We start from the raw sequence: 18,957 nt of genomic DNA, 5'->3' as shown, positions 1-18,957 counted from the left end.
GTTTTAATTGAGGGAATCTCTGAACCACTTGACCTCCATATAACAACAAATACTTTAGCATCATTATTGTCATTATAAACTGCATTAGAAGTACTACTACTACTAATCATTTTTATAGTGCTAGTAGACATACGCAGCACTGTACACATTATATGCTGGTACTTTCTCTGTCCCTAGAGGGCTCACAATCTAAGTTTTTGTACCTGGGGCATTGGAGGGTTAAGGGCTTCTTTTAGTAGAGAGGTGTGGTAGCCGTGTTAGTCCACTCTTAAAGGTTATCAATAGAAATCAAACAAAATAAAACATGGAAAAGAAAATAAGATTGTCATGCACCCCCGAAATTTCGGATGAAATTAAAGTGCCTCAGGACAGATGTTGGTAGTCAGGCCAGTCTCTGAGTTACACTTCAGAACTCCGGGAGTGATGCAGGAAAAAACTAACCATGTCTTCCGCTCTCAAAGAGCGGAAGAGGAAAAATAAACTAATTTTGGATTTTTTCCAAATTTGTTTTTGTTGAGAAACATACACTTCAAGATTTCTTTAAAAATGTTAACTATTTTATTAAAACGATTTTGCTTTTTCTACCTAATGTATGCAAGAAAACGTTTCACTTTTCATATAACAAAAACCAAAGCTTTGTAACAATAAACTCAATTAATAATTCTATGTTCTTTTTCTGTTACAGGTACTTCTCTCTCAACAAGAAGATCTATCAGATAAGTATTATTCCAAATTTTAATTAGGCTAACATGTAGTATCTGTTTGTATTATTTTACTTATCAATCACAAGGAATTGATACTTTGTGTCAAATTTTCTCTTTCAGGTTTCTTCCACCCAGCACCTCTCCGGATCTCTAAGGTAAGTTTATAATTTCTTTCCCTTTCCCACTATCCTTGTTATCTTTTCTTTATTTAGGATTTCCCTTATGTCCCTCACAGTCACTTAACTTCTGAAGTTCTTCCTCTCTCCAAAATGTGATGCAGACTTTCTTGCGGTGGGGCCCTTGATGATTTTGACGAACCGCAGATCTTCTCTCCGAAACTCTTCCTCCTAAACCTATTCTTAATAAACTCAAATATAGGCAAAACCCTATCTTCCTGACTGGCTGGAACAGTTTCTACACTGGGGAAGATTTTTAATAAAGACTGTGGCCCAAGTAAACTATTAAAATAAAAAAAAAAATAAAAAATTCCCTTATCTATTAGATCTACCACTAATTGAACTTTTATTTTCCCTAAAATTAAAGAGTGTGGGACTGTCTTTCTCCTTCAGCACTTCTCACACCACACTCCAGATATCACCCTGTCTCAACATTCCATCACTATTCTTTTCTCTCCCTTCCCTAATCACCCTTGACTAAAATTCTAACACTAAATTGTATTTTTCCCTGAAAATAAATTTTAACACACACACAGCCCCCTTATTCAAACACCTGTTCACCTGTATACTCTCACCAATGAACACTCCCAAACACTTTCCCCTCTACCCAAATTCCTAAACCCTATATAAATTAATGTAATTTCCCCCCAACACTATCCTTACAATATTACTACACTCCTATATTAATACTCACTCTAACTCCCTTTTTAAACTTTAATTTTTTTACATTCAAATCACCTCTTTTGCTCTGACCACACACAACACTTCCTTCCACCTTGACCGTCCAAACCACTCTGCCAACTGCCAGAGTCACCGTTACCTAGGAGACCAGCTCTGAGCTTGGGGTTCTAAACCCGACCAACCAATCCCAAGTCCTGCTCAACACTCCGAGCTCTCCTGCTGACAAGCGGAATGTTGAGCAGCACTGCTGGATCTCCATTTTAATTGAAAAATTCCAATAGGAATCAATGGGAAATTCTTCAATTAACCTAAAAAAACCCTTAGACTTTTAATAAATTTCCCCAAATTTCCCATGCTAATTAAACTTTCCGCCCTCTATTAAACCATATTTTTTAAAATTTAAAAATCCCCATATTTAACCTCCGCCTTACAACAACCTAACAAAAATCCCTGTAAAAATTCCCAAAAAATTTAAAATCCCTCTCAAAAATTCCAATAACTCCCCCCGGACACACTAAGTCGAATTCAGCTCCCTAACACTTTATTAACCCCTTCAAAACCACCTCTCACCAAAACACCCCCTCAAAATGTTAAAATCACAAAACTGACCCCCCAGAAAAATCCACAAAAAAATTCCTGATCCCAAATATGAAAACCCCATCTAAATCCGATGAACCTCTGATTTTTTAAAAATAAAAAACCCTATTTCTACAATTTAAAAATAAATAAATTAAAATTTTGGGTCACAAGACCCTTTACCTCGTTCCTGATTTTCCCCATACATGTCGCCTTCCGTTGGTTCTAGTCCCCGACGTCCTGGAGCCAAAACGGAGGTAAAAAGAAAAATCCTCTGAAGCCGGTCCAAAATTTAGGCCCCGGCTTCGACCTAAATGAAAGAAAACGCGCCCCCGATATGTGCATGAGGCGCGCCGCCTCATGCACACGCCTGCACGTCGTCGGGCATCTTCTTCGTCGGGATGCAGGCCTTTCCCCGCATTGCTGCCTTCTGCAGTCCACAATCACCACACCGGCCCCCGACAGGCCCCGACAATGCCAGCACTGCCCCAAGACTCCCGGAGACATGCCGAATCGTCTCTGCGAAAAAAAAAAACGCACCGCTGCCCCAGGCGGGATCTCCTTCGCCGCTCTCTCTCTCCTTTCGCGCCCGAACCCGAAACTGATGCAGCTCTTCAGTCCCGGGGACTGAAACAGCGACGCTGCCCCATTGCGCCTCCCCGCTCCCGGAGACGTACCCAATCATCTCAGGGAGTAAAAAAAAACACAACGCTGCCTCCAGCAACCTTCCCCCCTCCCTGGGACATGCCTAAATGTCCCCGGGAGTCCAAACTCGGCCCCAGATGTCCCATCCAGCTACCTTACCACCAGAAACAACCCCCAGGGCCTCCAGAACGGCCTCACAGGTAAAAAAATAAAATAAAATAATTCCATTCTATTCTTTTTAACCACAGGTTACAAGATGATACCTTTTTTATTGGACTTAACTTAATACATTTCTTGATTAGCTTTTGAAGGTTGGCTTTCTTCGTCAGATCGGAAATAAGCAAATGTGGTAGCAAATAGTATATATAAGAGAAACATCAAAGCATTACTTTTACAAAGCCTCACTAGCAATTCCCACGCAACAAATGAGAGGAAGCCCATAGGAATTGAATGGGATTCCTCTCATTTTCCGCACCGAGAATCGGTAGCATGTCTTTGTAAAAGAGGCCCTAAGTGACTTGTCCAAGGAGCTGCAATGGGAATTAAACCTAGGTTGTCAGGATCAAAGCCGGATGCACAAACCATTAGGCTATTTAATCATTTGCATCTTTACCTTCATCTTCGTTATCATTGTCATGCTGTCCAATTACAAAGAAGGTTTTCACAAAGTTGTTCTAATAGTTTTTCATCTGATGGCACACTCTGATGCAAGGAAGTCAAATGTGTGGGAACCCTTCAGTCTTAAGGCCAGACAAGCAGACTTCTTCTCTAAAGACTCTATTAACCCAAATTGATAATCACCCCGATGTAAAATTTTCCATGGAATGGCCAGAAGTCCGTTGTGATAGAGACACATGTCTGTTCACAAAGAAATGCTAAAAGATTCAGCTTCATCTCTGTTTTAAAGTGACCCAACTCATAACTGTTCTGTTTGACTGGAGACCAGTAACCAATTCAACAAGCATAGACAACTCCACTGTTCTCAAAGGCTATATTCACTGAACATCAAAATTTAAGATGAGATGATCCAATGTTTACATGACGAGGTTTGCAATAGCAAAATCCTGTTCCCAGTTTTGGTTTCATTTGGTTTACCATGGAAGGGTCACTTACATCTTGCTTCTACTTTTACATTTTCTTTTAACTGCAAGCATCATATAAATGCTATAAATAAATAAATAAAGGGAAAGATGCCCATTTTCCGACACAAATCGGGAAATGGCCATCCTTCTCCCGAGGTCGCCCAAATCGGCATAACCGAAAGCCGATTTTTTGCGTCCTCAACTGCTTTCTGTCGTGGGGACGACCAAAGTGTGTCGGCAGTGTACCGAAGGCGGGACGGGGGCGTGGTTAAGAGATGAGCAACCTCGGCCGATAATGGAAAAAAGAAGGGCGTCCCTCGCGAGCATTTGGTCGACTTTACTTGTTCCCGTTTTTTTCACGACCAAGCCTCGAAAAATAAATAAATAAATAAATATGTAACTGAGTAAAAGTAGTAGCTGAAATTATTACTTCAGTAAAAGTAACAAATGTTATCCTGTACTTCTTTATTAGTAAAAGTAACAAAACTTATTTACGTAGTTACTATGCATCACTGGTTGCTATTATGAAGAGATTTATAGGTAGCAAATTGTCAAAAGTATAAATAGAACTTTCAGTGGATCAGATTTTGCTACTGTTATTCACCAGGTGCTAATCTGCCAGCAGACAAAAAGAAGAAATAATTCCTCAGCTATCATATGAATAAAATATAATTAAAGATGGAACCCTTGTAACCGCAACATAGGAAGCCATTTACTCCTTTCTGCTTTGTTAGTTTGGTAGTAATTTGATAATGGCATTTTTACATAAATGTTCTCTCAGAAAAGAACTTCAAGGTACGCTTCATTTCCTGTTACAATTCTGGCTAAAACATAGGTTGAAGGCCAGCAGGGCCTGCTGGAAAATGGACAGTAGGGGAACAGAAAGATATACTTTCTGCATGGACTGTGCAGGAGATTTTGCTATGCTCTGGATTAGAAATTAGAACAATGTTAATTTATTTTTTGTTACATTTGTACCCCGTGCTTTCCCACTCATGGCAGGCAATGGAGGGTTAAGTGACTTGCCCAGAGTTCACTAGGAGCTGCCTGTGCCAGGAATCAAACTCAGTTCCCCAGGACCAAAGTCCACCACCCTAACCACTAGGCCACTCCTCCACTCTATTACAAGTGGATATAATATGCCAAGACAGATGTCTGGTATTGTGTAAGCCTCTGGTGAGACTTCATTTGGAGTACTTTGAACAATTTTGCAGACTGCACCTTCAAAAAGATGTAAACAGGATGGAGCTAATCCAGAGGGCAGCTACTAACACGGTTATTGGTCTTCCTCAAAAAGCATATGAGAATAAACTTAGATCCCTAGTTCATAAAATCATTCACGGAGATGCACCAGCCTACATGTCAGACCTGATAGACTTACCACCCAGGAATGACAAAAGATCATCCCACACATTCCTTGATCTGCACTTCCCTAACTGCAAAGGTCTAAAATACAAATTAATGCACACGTCAAACTTTACCTACTTAAGCACACAGATATGGAACGCACTGCCGCACAACTCGAAAATGATCAGCGAACTAATGAACTTCTGCAAACTACTGAAGACACATCTCTTCGACAAGGCTTACCACAAAGATCAACCAATGTGAATACACATAACTCCCCCACACATAGTCAAAACTGTCTTACAATATATGCTTGTTATACCAATATCATGTTTTATCATTATCATGCTGTCCAAGATCATTCTGTAACAATAATTGTCTATTTTTAATGTACTTCCACTACTCATGATGTATTGTAAGCCACATTGAGCCTGCAAAGAGGTGGGAAAATGTGGGATACAAATGCAATAAATAAATAAAATCTCAATATGTATATTTTGGAAGAAAGGCAGGAGAGGAGAGAGATATGATAGAGACATTTAAATATTTCCGTGGTATAAATGCAAGGGAGGCGAGTCTCTCTCAACTGAAAGGAAGTTTTGTAAAACGGAGTCAAAGGATGAGGGTAAAAGGGGATAGACCCAGGAGTAAGCTAAGGAAATATTTTATTATAAAAAGTGTGATGGATGTGTTAAACAGCCTCCCAGTGGAAGTGCTGGAGATGAGGACTGTATCTGAGTATAAGAAATCATGGGACCAGCAAGAAGGATCTCTCTGAGGGAGTAGAAAAGACTGTAATGCTTAGTATTTGGCATGGATGGATAGACTGGATAGGCCATTTGAAGAGGCATTTTCCATATGATGTATATGATGAACATAGCTATTTTCGAACCAGAAAAACATCTTTCTTTTTGTTTAAAAAATGGGCATTTCCTAGATGTTTTGTGCTCAGTGCATTTTACCTTTGTGACCATTTTTGAAAAAAAAAGTCCAAGGGAAAAATGTACAAAAATAAGCCATTGGCACATCTAAGGGGCCAGTATTCTTAGTAAATTGGCCACATAGACATCCCAGCAGAATAGTGATGCACCCTAGGGGCTCTGCAGTGAACTTCACATAAAAGGTCCCAGGTACACATTTTTCCATCATTCCCTTACATTGTATGAGGAGACCTCCAAAACCCACCAAAAGCCTTCTGTATCCAACTGTACACCATTACAATGGCCCTTATGTCTGCAGGTGTGGGTATAGTAGGTTTTTGGTGAGCTTTGGAGGGCTCACATGTTCCACCACAACTGTAAGAGTTAGAGTAAGATATGGGCCTGGGTCCCCTTCGCTACAGTGCCCTGCAATGACTATTAGGGCTACACCAGGGACCTGCTTGCTGCTCTACTAGGACTGGCCATAACATCTGAGGCTGTCATAAAGGCTGATGTATTCTCTTTCATTCATACGGGTAGGGGGTAGGGGGTAGGGGGTGGGGGGGGGGTCAGTGACCACTGGGGTAGTAAGGGGGGTGTCATGCCTTAATCCCTCTAGTGTTCATTTAGGGCACTTTTTGTGACTTACTCGTGATTGAAACAGGTCCAGATCAAACGTCTAACTTTTATTCCTGGACGTTTTTGCAGAATAACCTCTTAAAATGGGTTTCAAAAATAGCATTTTGGGCTTTTTGGACAAAAACAAAAGTCCATCTGCCACTTTGCGCCACTTTTTGGATGTTTTTCTGTTTTGAAAATGAGCTCAATAGTCGTCATCTATCATTATTTCTATGTTTTTATAAAACTAAATAGGGCCAGCGGAACCCGGTAAGCGTGGTAAGCATGGCAGGGGGGCACCGACATCTGGAGGGCACCACATGCCATGCTTACCACCGCCTGGGTGGCTCACCTGCAGGCAGCTCTCGGATCCCACCTGCCCGCCCTCAGCTCCCTGACAGCCCTCCTTTCATTCCTGCCACCCTGCGGGGTTTAAATCCTTTATTTTACCTCAGTTGTAGCGGTGGCGGACCGGCAGCAGCGAAAGCAGCAGAGCAGGCTCATCTCTAGCCTTTCCTTCCCTCTCAGTGTCCCGTCCTTGCGGAAAGAGGAAATTATGTCAGAAGAAGGCGGGGCACTGAGAGGGAAGGGAAGGCTAGAGACAAGCCTGCTCTGCTACTTTCACTGCTGCCAGTCTGCTGCCACTGCGAATGAGGTAAAATAAAAGATTTAACCCCCCCCCAGGGTGGCAGGAATGAAAAGGGGGATGTTGGGGGGAAAAGAGGGCAGGCAGGTGGGGCTGGGGTTGGAACTGGAACAGGGGCTGAAAAGGGGGCAGGTGGGGGCTGGGGTGAGTCACTGGACATGGAGGGGAGGATAGGGGGCAAAGGATAATCACTGGACATAGATGGGAGGGGAGGGCAGGGGAGAGAGGAGAAATTGCTGGACATGGATGGGAGGGGAGGGTAGAGGAGAATCGCTGGACATGGATGGCAGGGGAGGGCAAGGGAGAGAGGAGAAATCGCTGGACAAGGAGGGGAGGGCAGGAGAGAGAGAGGAGAATTGCTGGGGATGGATGGATGGGGGGGCAGGGCAGAGGAGACTTGCTTGATATGGATGGATGGAGGAGAGGGCAGGGGAGAGAGAAGAGTTGCTGGATATGGATGGATAGATGGATGAGGGGAGGGCAGGGGAGAGAGGAGAGTTGCTGGACATGGATGGAGGGGACGGGAGGGCAGAAGAAATTCTGGACATGGATGGAGGGGAGGGAAGACAGGAAGGAGATGCACATGGAGGGGAGGGGGGAGAGGAGAAATGCTGGACATGGATGGAGTGGAGGGCAGGGAAGAGAGGAGAAATGTTGGAGGGAAAGAAAGACAGAGGAAGGAGATGCACACGGATGGAGAGGAAGGGAGAGAGAAGAAATGCTGGACATGGATGGAGAGGAAAGAAGACAGAGGAAGTAGGTGCAGGTGGATGGAGGGGAGGGGTGACAGGAGAAATGTTGGACATGGATGGAGGGAGGGGTGACAGGAGAAATGCTGGACATGGATGGAGGAGAGGGAAGAGAGAGGAAGTGAGATGAACATGAATGGAGGGGAGAGAGGATAAATGCTGGACATGAATGGAGGGGGAGAGGAAAAATGCTGGACATGGATGGAGGAGAGGAGGGAGATGCATATGAATGGCAGGGAGGGAAAAGAGAGGAAGGAGATGAGATGATGGAAAAGGAAGAGAGGAAAAAAACTGCACATGGATGGAGAAAATAGGCAGAAGCTGGATCCACTTTATACCCTCTCCAGTCAAGTCTGCGGAGGACCCAGTTGTTACTTATGGATGTAGGGCAAGAAATGAAGAAGAAAGGAGGAAAGTAAAGAAATAAATGGAAAGGAAGCCCTGGAAACGGAGTTAAGAGGACAGATAGAGAGCAGCAGAGTCAGATACTGGGACCAGCATAATCAGAAAAACAAAGTCACCAGACAACAAAGGTAGAAAAAAATCATTTTATTTTCATTTTAGTGTTTGGAATATGTCCACTTTGGAAATTTACATCTGCTGTCTTATTTTGTAATGTATAGCAATGTGTTTCTGTTTTCCTGGTATTGCGGTGCATGCAGAGTCTAACTTCTTAGGATTTCAGGTTAATTTTTTGAAGAATTTGAAGCGGAGCTATCTCTGTTCTGTATGTGTGACTGCAAGGCCAAGTGTTTGAATAGGGATCTGTTTGTTAGGTTCTGAGATTTTGATAACATGTTGTTTTTCAGATTTGGCAAGACTGTTCTCCTAATCTGTATGCTAATTTGGTTTGTGTCATTTTGGGTATACTGGAGCTGTAACAGCTTACAGAAATTATTTATAATGAAAACAAAAATCCCCCCACAAGTTATTTTTCTTCTCCTATACTGGTGTAATATTTTCAATGATGCCTGTTTATATGCACCATGGCTGGTAAAAGGGCTATGGCTACTGTGGGTGTGACTACTGTAGGGGTGGAGCCATAGTGATCCCGCCCCTGGATGGGTAGGGGCGCTGACTAATACGCTGCAGGAGGGTGCCAGAAACCCTAGCACTGGCCCTGAAACTAAAAGATACCATCTTGAGCAGTTTTCAGTGCAAGTAACAGTTTTCATGTTGAGCCTGTGCACCATGATAACAATGAATGGAAAGACTGATTTATTTGAATTTCAGCAGACAAAAAGAAAAAAACCGAACAGACACTTAAGTAAAATATATTTTTACTGAACCACTTTTCAGAAGCTAGCAAGTATTCTGTCATTTTATTTCAGAGTGGGAGGGTACAGTAGGTTTAAAAAATAAAGACAATGGAATTAAATTATAATAAATAAAGATCCAAAGTAAGTACATAAGTACATAAGTAATGCCATACTGGGAAAAGACCAAGGGTCCATCGAGCCCAGCATCTTGTCCACGACAGTGGCCAATCCAGGCCAAGGGCACCTGGCAAGCTTCCCAAACGTACAAACATTCTATACATGTTATTCCTGGGATTTTGGATTTTTCCAAGTCCGTTTAGTAGCGGTTTATGGACTTGTCCTTTAGGAAACCGTCCAACCCCTTTTTAAACTCTGCTAAGCTAACCGCCTTCACCACATTTTCCAGCAATGAATTCCAGAGTTTAATTACACGTTGGGTGAAGAAATATTTTCTCCGATTTGTTTTAAATTTACTACACTGTAGTTTAATCGCATGCCCCCTAGTCCTAGTATTTTTGGAAAGCGTGAACAGACGCTTCACATCCACCTGTTCCACTCCACTCATTATTTTATATACCTCTATCATGTCTCCCCTCAGCCGTCTCTTCTCCAAGCTGAATAGCCCTAGCCTCCGTCTTTCTTCATAGGGAAGTCGTCCCATCCCCGCTATCATTTTAGTCGCCCTTCGCTAAGAGATTATTTTCTTTCACAACTTTTATAGAAAGTATGTCCGAAAATACTATCGACACCCCCCCCCCCCCCGTGATTTTATTGAAAATAAGGAAAGAGAAGAAATCCTGGTAGAATGCTTTGAAACACAAACAGGTTTATTCTTTCTGAGTTCATAAAGCCTTAGTAGAGCTGCACAAGAATGTGGCTGTTGAACATTGTTACATTTGCAGGAGTGGGATAGGTCCAACGGCTCTGCCTGCATGTAAATGGAGACTGACAGGAATTCTGGGAGCTCTTTTACACGTTATGAGTGGATTAGTTCACTGAAGGGAATAAAGTTTGTGGGATCCATGATGCACACACACTAAATGGAGCAACCTGGATCAGAATAAGGGAATTAAAAAGACCTGCTCTCCAAGAGATTAGGGGAGGGGGAGATTGGTGGCATGGTTGGGAATTCACTGTGAGGTTCTGTGTTCACCTTTGGTGAATGATCGTAGCTTCTGCCTAAGATGAGAGACAGGCCTCTAGAGGTAAACCTTGTTACTGGTGATTGGTGGTAATCCTGAACTTCAGCAGGTAGAGTACCCTTAGAGGTTTTCCTGAAGACAAGAAAAGCAGCAGTCTTTGGGAGCATCACTCAAAGCACAGAGGCCTTTGGGGGAAGCTCAGGGCAGAACAAAATGGCCTGTGGGGGCACTCTTGTTGCTTAGGATCAAGAAGAGCAGAGGTAGCCCTCTAGTGAGGAACCCTGGTTGCAGAGCCCTGTTAAGGGCTGGTAAACCTGAACCCCAGCAGGGAGAAACCCTAGAGGCTCCTCTTCAAAAGAGGACCAGTGAGGGACAAGGACTCTGGGGTGCAGTCAGTACTAGGGGCCCAGCAAGGGAGAAGGTTCCCTGGGTGTGGCCAGCACTAGAAGCCCAGTAGAGGAGGATAGCTCTTGGGAGGACAGGGTTCTCAGAGCTCATGGAAAGCTGCCAGGAAGCCGCAGCAGAGATAGGCATAGCCAGCCTGGAAGTCCAGCACAGCAGCCCCCAACCTAAGAAGTCTCCAGCAGACGGGTGAGATCTGAGGGGACTGGGAGAGGGTTAGGGTTACCATACGTCTGGATTTCCCCGGACATGTCCTCTTTTTGAGGACATGTCCGGGGGGGTTTGGCCACCCACCCGTTTGTCCGGATTTCTGGACAAGAGGAAGCGGGCGGAGTATAAACCTCACAGTTTTCACTAGCAATAACAATTGTTCCTCCGCTGGCCAATATGCCGGCAAGCTCCGCCCATTGCCTTCAGCCCAGATAATGGGCCAACTGCCAGATAGGATCATGCTGCCTCCTGTCACTAAACTTCCTTCCTTGTTCGCAACTAACGATCTTCATTACCCAGAATTCCTTTGCCGGTTCTTTTCTCATCCTTCTTTCTTTGACCTTAAGTAGCATTTGTCCAATGGGGGTGTTGATAACGCATACGAATGCTGTGATTGGTCTGTTCGGATAACGTTCTAATTTGAAACGTTAACAGAGGTGAAGCGATTGTTTGGTGACTGAGGGGTGAACAGGGAAGCTGCGGTTGGACTCGCAGAAGAGGAAAAGGCGGGACTGGGAAGGAGAGCAGGAGTCTGGTGCATGGGTGGATGTGAGAAAGGGAAGCGGTAGTCTCGGGGCACAGGGATGCGGGTTGATATGGGGAAGGGGAGTGGCCTCATTTTATTGCCTGTAAGTTGCATTGCCTTTTATATGTGAACAGTGAACACATTTCAAGAAATTAAATCTATTTTGGGAGACTTGTTCCTCTTAGTTCATGAAGGGATGTAAGGAGGGAGCATGGGGGTGCATAGTATGTGGAGGACCAGAGAAAGTTTTTCTAAGGGGTGGGTATATCCTATCTGTTCTCAAAAATCATGATTTCCTCATAATTGTATTTTTAAAAATATGTTACTAGAAAGATTTGACACATTCCCCTTCCCCCATCCTGAGTTCCAAAGTTTCAAATTTGATGCTAATAGAACTTTTTCATGTTACTCCATATACCAAGGAGCATTCATAATAAACACAAATTTAAAAACATAGGGCTTCATATTCGAAAGAGTTTCTCTGCTGAGCTGACATCTGGTAATATTCTGTGACACACTGGCACTTAAGCTGATAGTCCGCTCCTGTTGAATATTGCCACTGTCTAGTAGTTAGTGCTGGGGTGGAGATGGAATTTAATTGGTTAATGGTAATATTAAGCCCCCCCTGTTTACTAAGCCATGCTAGAGGCTGCTGGTGCACTAATTCCGACGCAGCCTATTCACTTTCAGTGGGCAGTATTGGCGTTGCCACGCCGTAGTCACTAGTGCAGCTGAGTAAATAGGGGGGTAAGTTTGCTAACCAGCTAAGTAAGTGGATAAATAAAGTTAGGACAACAAGGCTGTTCTAACTTTTTTTTTAATTTGTACCCTGTGCTTTCCCACTCATGGCAGGCTCAATGCGGCTAAGGTACTTGTTTGGACCTGGGGCAATGGAGGGTTAAGTGACTTGCCCATAGTCACAAGGAGCTGCCTGTGCCTGCAGTGGGACTCAAACCCAGTTCCCCAGGACCAAAGTCCACCACTCTAACCACTAGGCCACTCCATCTGCTGAGCTAACTGGGCACAGATCTGATTATTGGCCAGTGCCTGGTTAACTTCCAAGTGACTGCCCATACCTAGATATTCAGTACTGGTGCCCGGACATGGCCCAACATTGGAATACCTGGAGTTAATGTAGCCTGTGGCTTTTGAAAAATTCTCTGCTAAAAGAGCACATCAACTGATCATTAAATAATTGAATCAATTCAATACAATTTTGATGGTAGACAACACAAACACCACTAAAATGTACAAGTGTTTATTGTAATGAGTTCTTTTGCTAACATATCATCCCAAAATGAACATGCTAACAAGCAATCAAAACGACATACTGTCACAGAAAGGGGCATAATCGAACGCGAACGCCCATCTCCTTGGGCGTCTATCTCCAAGAATGGGTACGTGAAGGGGCGGGACAAACCGTATTTTCGGAAAAAATGGGCGTTCATCTTTTTTCAGATATTACGCTTTGTGCCAGCCAAATGCATCGGATTTGTGCGGATTTGAGCTGGGCGGTTTCATTTTTCAGCGATAATGGAAACTGAAGGCGCCCAGCTCAAAAACAAATGAATCCAAGGCATTTGGTCGTGGGAGGGGCCAGGATTCGTAGTGCACTGGTCCCCCTCACATGCCAGGACACCAACTGGGCACCCTAGGGGGCACTTGTAACAATTAAAAAAAAAGTTAACTACCTCTGAAGTCCATAGCTCCCTTCCCTTGGGTGCTGAGCCCCCCCAAATCCCCCCCCCAAACCTACTGCCCACAACTCTACACCATTACCTTAGCACTTATGGCTGAAGGGGGGCACCCAGATGTGGGTACAGTGGGTTTTGTGGGCGGTTTAGAAGGCTCCTATTTACCACCACAAGTGTAACAGGTAGGGGGGGGATGGGCCTGGGTCTGCCTGCCTGAAGTGCATGCACCCACTAACAACTGTTCCAGGGACCTGCATATTGCTGTGATGGAGCTGGGTATGACATTTGAGGCTGGCATACAGGCTGGAAATAAAGTTTTTAAAGTTGTTTTTTTTGGGTGGGAGGGGGTTAGTGACCACTGGTGGAGTCAGGGGTGGTCATCCCCGATTCCCTCCGGTGGTCATCTGGTCATTTAGGGCACTTTTTTGGGACTTGTTCGTGAAAAAAAAAGGGTCCAAAAAAAGTGACCCAAATTCACGCTAAAAACACCTTTCTTTTTTCGATTATCAGCTGAGGACGCCCATCTCTCCTCGGCTGATAAACACGCCCCAGTCCCGCCTTCACCACGTCTCCGACACGCCCCCGTCAACTTTGGCTGTTTCCGCGATGGAGTGCAGTTGAAGACACCCAAAATCGGCTTTCGATTATACCGATTTGGCCGCCCATGGGAGAAAGACGCCCATCTCCCGATCCGGGTTGAAATATGGGCGTCTTTCTCTTTCGAAAATAAGGCGGATTGTGTTCCACAGATCAATCCAGAGACTTGTGGGTTATGTCCCTCTTTTTGAGGACATGTCTGGGTGTCCGGTCGGGTTTTGCCAGTCCGCCCGTTTGTCCGGATTTCTGGACAAACGGACAGGCGGGCAGCGGGCCTATCCTAGCCTCCCCTTCCCTTACTTACTATTTACTGCCCTGGTGGTCTAGTGACCTCTTCAGGGCAGGAAAGAGCCCCCTCTTTCCTGCCTGGAGCGCTGCCCTTGCCTCGCGAGACTTCAACTCTCGGTGGCCATTTTGAATCCTGAGACCGTCACAGCAACAGGATGCAGGGCAAGGACAGAGCTCCGGGCAGGAAAGAGGGGGCTCTTTCCTGCCCCAAAGAGGTCACTAGACCTCCAGGGCAGTAGATACTAAGTAAGGGGAGGGGAGGTGAATATGTGACAGGGAGCAGGGCGAGGATGCGAAAGGGGAGGGCCCTCTTTTTGGGAGGACAAAATATGGTAACCCTAGAGAGGGTGGACTTGCAAGGAAAGGAAAGGAACGACCTGGACAACACAGCCTCGCCCACACTGGTTTAACTAAGCAGTAGGGAAGGGCTTATAGCTACTACCTTGGCAAGCAAGACTATAAGTTACTGGTTCTAAAGATCTGAGTTATAGACTAACACTATTAGTTTTGGTGCACAAGTATTGGGTTAAGTATACAGACTGTTGAAATTTGTTGGTGTTTGTTTATGATAACTGAATTGATGTGATAAGAAATCCTCATTTCTTAGGTGCATAACACAGTATATATAGAGGTCTATGTAAATAGTTCATGAAAACCTGTTTAATTTATTAGCCAGCCCTGTTCACAGCAGTCTATTGGATTTTTCCTGGGGGAGAGAGGGGGTAATCCCACCAGCTAACACTTTTCTCCCCCGGGTGGAGGCACCGAGTGCCAAGAGAGTATGAGATCAATGGAGACTGTCCTCAGGAGGCTCCAGCTAGGTCAGGCCCCGGATCCCAGAGCGCCCTGTAAGGTGGCGTTACCCTACGTATTATGTTCACAGGCTACAGAAAAGAGAAATGATCTCCCTACTCCTATGTGGTGTATCCTGTCTGCTGTTTTCCCTTCAAGATATACCACACAGAAGGTCAGAATAGGTCTGGAAGCCTGGCTCTTGATACAGCATCAGCAAAACCCGAAGCCAAGTTGGGCAGAATTGGTGGCCTTTCTTTGTCCTAACAAACAAATTGTGAAACAGATGTATTTTTGAAGATGAATGCTGACATTATAGTATTTGCTATGCTAGCTCTGGGGTTTTTTTTGCTTTGGGACTCACAGTTATAAATTTTACACATGCAGAAAAAAAGAGGATTTTTATACTCAGTTGACTGTATGGACTTCTGCAGTTGTGGTAAACTTCTTCCAGTGGGTCCCTCTTATTTACATGAATTATCAGTGCTGTTTTCATCTGTTGATTACAGAGTGGTTTTGGCATATAGTTCTGGATATTTAGGCGATTTTTTGGCCATTGTTATTTTACAAAGGCAACACAGACCACATATATGACTTTATAAAATAGATACCTAAAGCCAGCCCTGCTACTGCATAAATTTACATCTACTCTGAGGGGAGGGGAAGGGAAGGGAAGGGAAATGGGACTTGATATACCGTCTTTCTGTGGTTTTTTCAACTACATTCAAAGTAGTTTACATAGTATATTCAATGGACACACCCCAACCTCCCACTTCCTCTCTAAATTTCCCCAATGTATCTACCATACTTGAACCTTATTCTATCATAATAACACCTTGTATTTGTTTCATACCGGAATTGGCGATCGCCTTCACGGTACTATCCACCTTATAATTGAAAGAGAAAAACGCCTAGATTTTGACCCAAATCGGGAGATAGACGTTTATCTCACAAAAACGAATAAATCGGTATAATGGAAAGCCGATTTTGGACGTTTTCAACTGCACTCCATCGCGGAAGCGTACAAAGTTGACGGGGGCGTGTCGGAGGCGTGGCGAAGGTGGAACTGGGGCGTGGTTATCGGCCGAGGAGAGATGGGCGCCTTTCGCCGATAATGGAAAAAAAGTATGCGTTTGTAGCTAGAATTTAAGGTACTTTTCCTGGACCCTGTTTTTTCACGAATAAGGCCCCAAAAAGTGCCCTAAATGACCAGATTACCACCAGAGGGAATCGGGGATGACCTCCCCTGACTCCCCCAGTGGTCACTAACCCCCTCCCACCACAAAAAATGATGTTTCACAACTTTTTATTTTCACCCTCAAATGTCATACCCACCTCCCTGGCAGCAGTATGCAGGTCCCTGGAGCAGTTGTTAGGGGGTGCAGTGGACTTCAGGCAGGTGGACCCAGGCCCATCCCCCCCTACCTGTTACAATTGTGCTGCTTAATGCTTAGTCGTCCAACCCCCCCAAACCCACTGTACCCACATGTAGGTGCCCCCCTCCACCCCTTAGGGCTATAGTAATGGTGTAGACTTGTGGGCAGTGGGTTTTGAGGGGCTCAACACACAAGGGAAGGGTGCTATGCAACTGGGAGCTCTTTTACCTTTTTTTTGATTTTTGTAAAAGTGCCCCCTAGGGTGCCCGGTTGGTGTCCTGACATGTGAGGGGGACCAGTGCACTACGACTCCTGGCCCCTCCCACAAACAAATGCCTTGGATTTATTCGTTTTTGAGCTGGGCGCTTTCATTTTCCATTATCACTGAAAAACAAAAACGCCCAGCTCACAAATTGTCGAATAAAACATGGACGTCTATTTTTTTCGAAAATACGGTTCGGTCCGCCCCTTCACGGACCCGTTCTCGGAGATAAACGTTTTCGTTCAATTATGCCCCTCTATGTAAGCCACATTGAGCCTGCAAATAGGTGGGAAAATGTGGGATACAAATGTAACAAATAAAAAATAAAAATACTTATTTGTACCTGGGGCAATGGAGGGTTAAGTGACTTGCCCAGAGTCACAAGGAGCTGCAGTGGGAATCAAACTCAATTCCCCAGGATCAAAGTCCAGTGCACTAACTACTAGGCTACTCCTCCGCTCGAGAAGTTATAAATTTGTGCATGTACTCTCAGTGTGTACTTGAGCAAAAGTAGGTGCACCCTATCTGCCACTGCCATGGGTTTTTCCGTTCCTTGGGTGGCAGAGTCTGGGCTTTCTGACATGCCAGGCTTCAGCTATTTTCACTGCCTTCCTTCCTTTATTTGAGTGATGCCCTTCATTTCCAAGGTGCACTTGCTTTTTTGACCTTTATTTCTACTGGTGCAGAAAAATAAACTTCACAGCATTAGAAGCTGTCCAGAGATACAGAGCAGTTAAGCTTATCAGAGAGAGGAGTACATAGGAAGGTGTACTCATTTTAGAACCCTCTCAGCCTCTCTCTCTCTGAGAGCCTTTTCTGTCACTCAAAGCCTTAGTGCCAGTGCACTGATCCAGATCACTGCTTTTCATGGTGAGCAAAGTCGGTGGCCCTTTCAGTAGGAAGAAATCTGAGCATACCTTCCTGTGTAATTTGCCTCCTCCTGCCCCGTTCCTTTTCCATGTACCTCCAAATACATGTGCTATGAAATCTACGCACACACTTTTATCCACTGATTGGAAGGTAGTTTTCAGCCCTGAGAACTGACCTGGGTAAGTGCTTAGTTACCTGGGAAAATTCCTTTGAAAATTATCCTAATATTGCCTCTACTCTGTCTATATCCTTCCAGAGGCACTAAAGAAAAGCAAATACCTTTCTATGTTGCTTCTTTCATTTACAAAACAATATAACACTTCAAGGCCTTTTTTTATATCCATGAATTTTTATTGAATTTGGTAAATGACAAACAAGTTATCAGCAATAATAACAGATGTAATATTAATTACAGAAATGTAAAATGAAATAACATTATACAAAGATTTAATAGCCTATTTAAACAATTTAAATGAGTATTTGCTGCATATAGATTATCATAACCTGGTAAAGGTCTACATAGAATGACACGATTCCAAATATTTATCCCCAGGAGACCAAATTCTCGCAACTGAACATGTCTTTCCAATTTATCTGCCAAAGGCGTTTCAAATTTATAGATTTGTAAGATTAAGTGCCACCAAAAAGTAGAATTGAGATTAGAATTGTCTTTCCGATGCATAAGAACTATTTTAAGTGCAGCAGTAACTAAGATATTCAGCAATTTTTGTTGGGAAATATCTAACTGATCTTGAAATAATATAGATCCAAATATGATAATGGAAGGTGTGATTGAACCTTGTGCAGGAAAAGTCGTAAATTAATCTGCATTCAAAAATCATATGAAGTAGGGTGCCTGGGTGTGAGCAACAGGACCAACATTTATTATTAGTGGAGAGTCCCGTAACAGCCATTTTATGTGGAGTCCAAATCGCCCTATGTTGAAAGAAATATAATGATTGTATATAACTGGCTGATACTATAGGTCTATTTATCTTAGACCAGAGATAGGCCCATTGTTCAGTTGTAATATGGGTTTGAAGATCATTTTCCCAAACTGAATATAGACTGAGTTTGCTGTTCGCACTTTTTTGTATTAATTTTTGTATAATTGTGATACTACATGGCCTTTATGGCAAATGTTAGAGAGGAAATCATGTATAGAAGGAGAATTTATACTTAAATTGGAGAGTAATTTGTTATGAGTTAAGCTGTGTATGATCTGTATCCATTTGCAATATTGGTTGGCAGGCAAAGAAAAATGAGAACATAAGTCTTCAAAAGGTGTTAACAGCATTACAAGAAAATACATGAGCTATTGTCCATATTCCACATTTAGACCATGCATTCCAATGTATGGGTAGATTATTCATTTTGATTAAGGGATTACCCCAT

Source organism: Microcaecilia unicolor, chromosome 4 (assembly GCF_901765095.1).
Source record: "Microcaecilia unicolor chromosome 4, aMicUni1.1, whole genome shotgun sequence".
NCBI classification, from domain to species: Eukaryota; Metazoa; Chordata; class Amphibia; order Gymnophiona; family Siphonopidae; genus Microcaecilia; species Microcaecilia unicolor.
Note: the sequence above shows the minus strand (reverse complement) of the source record.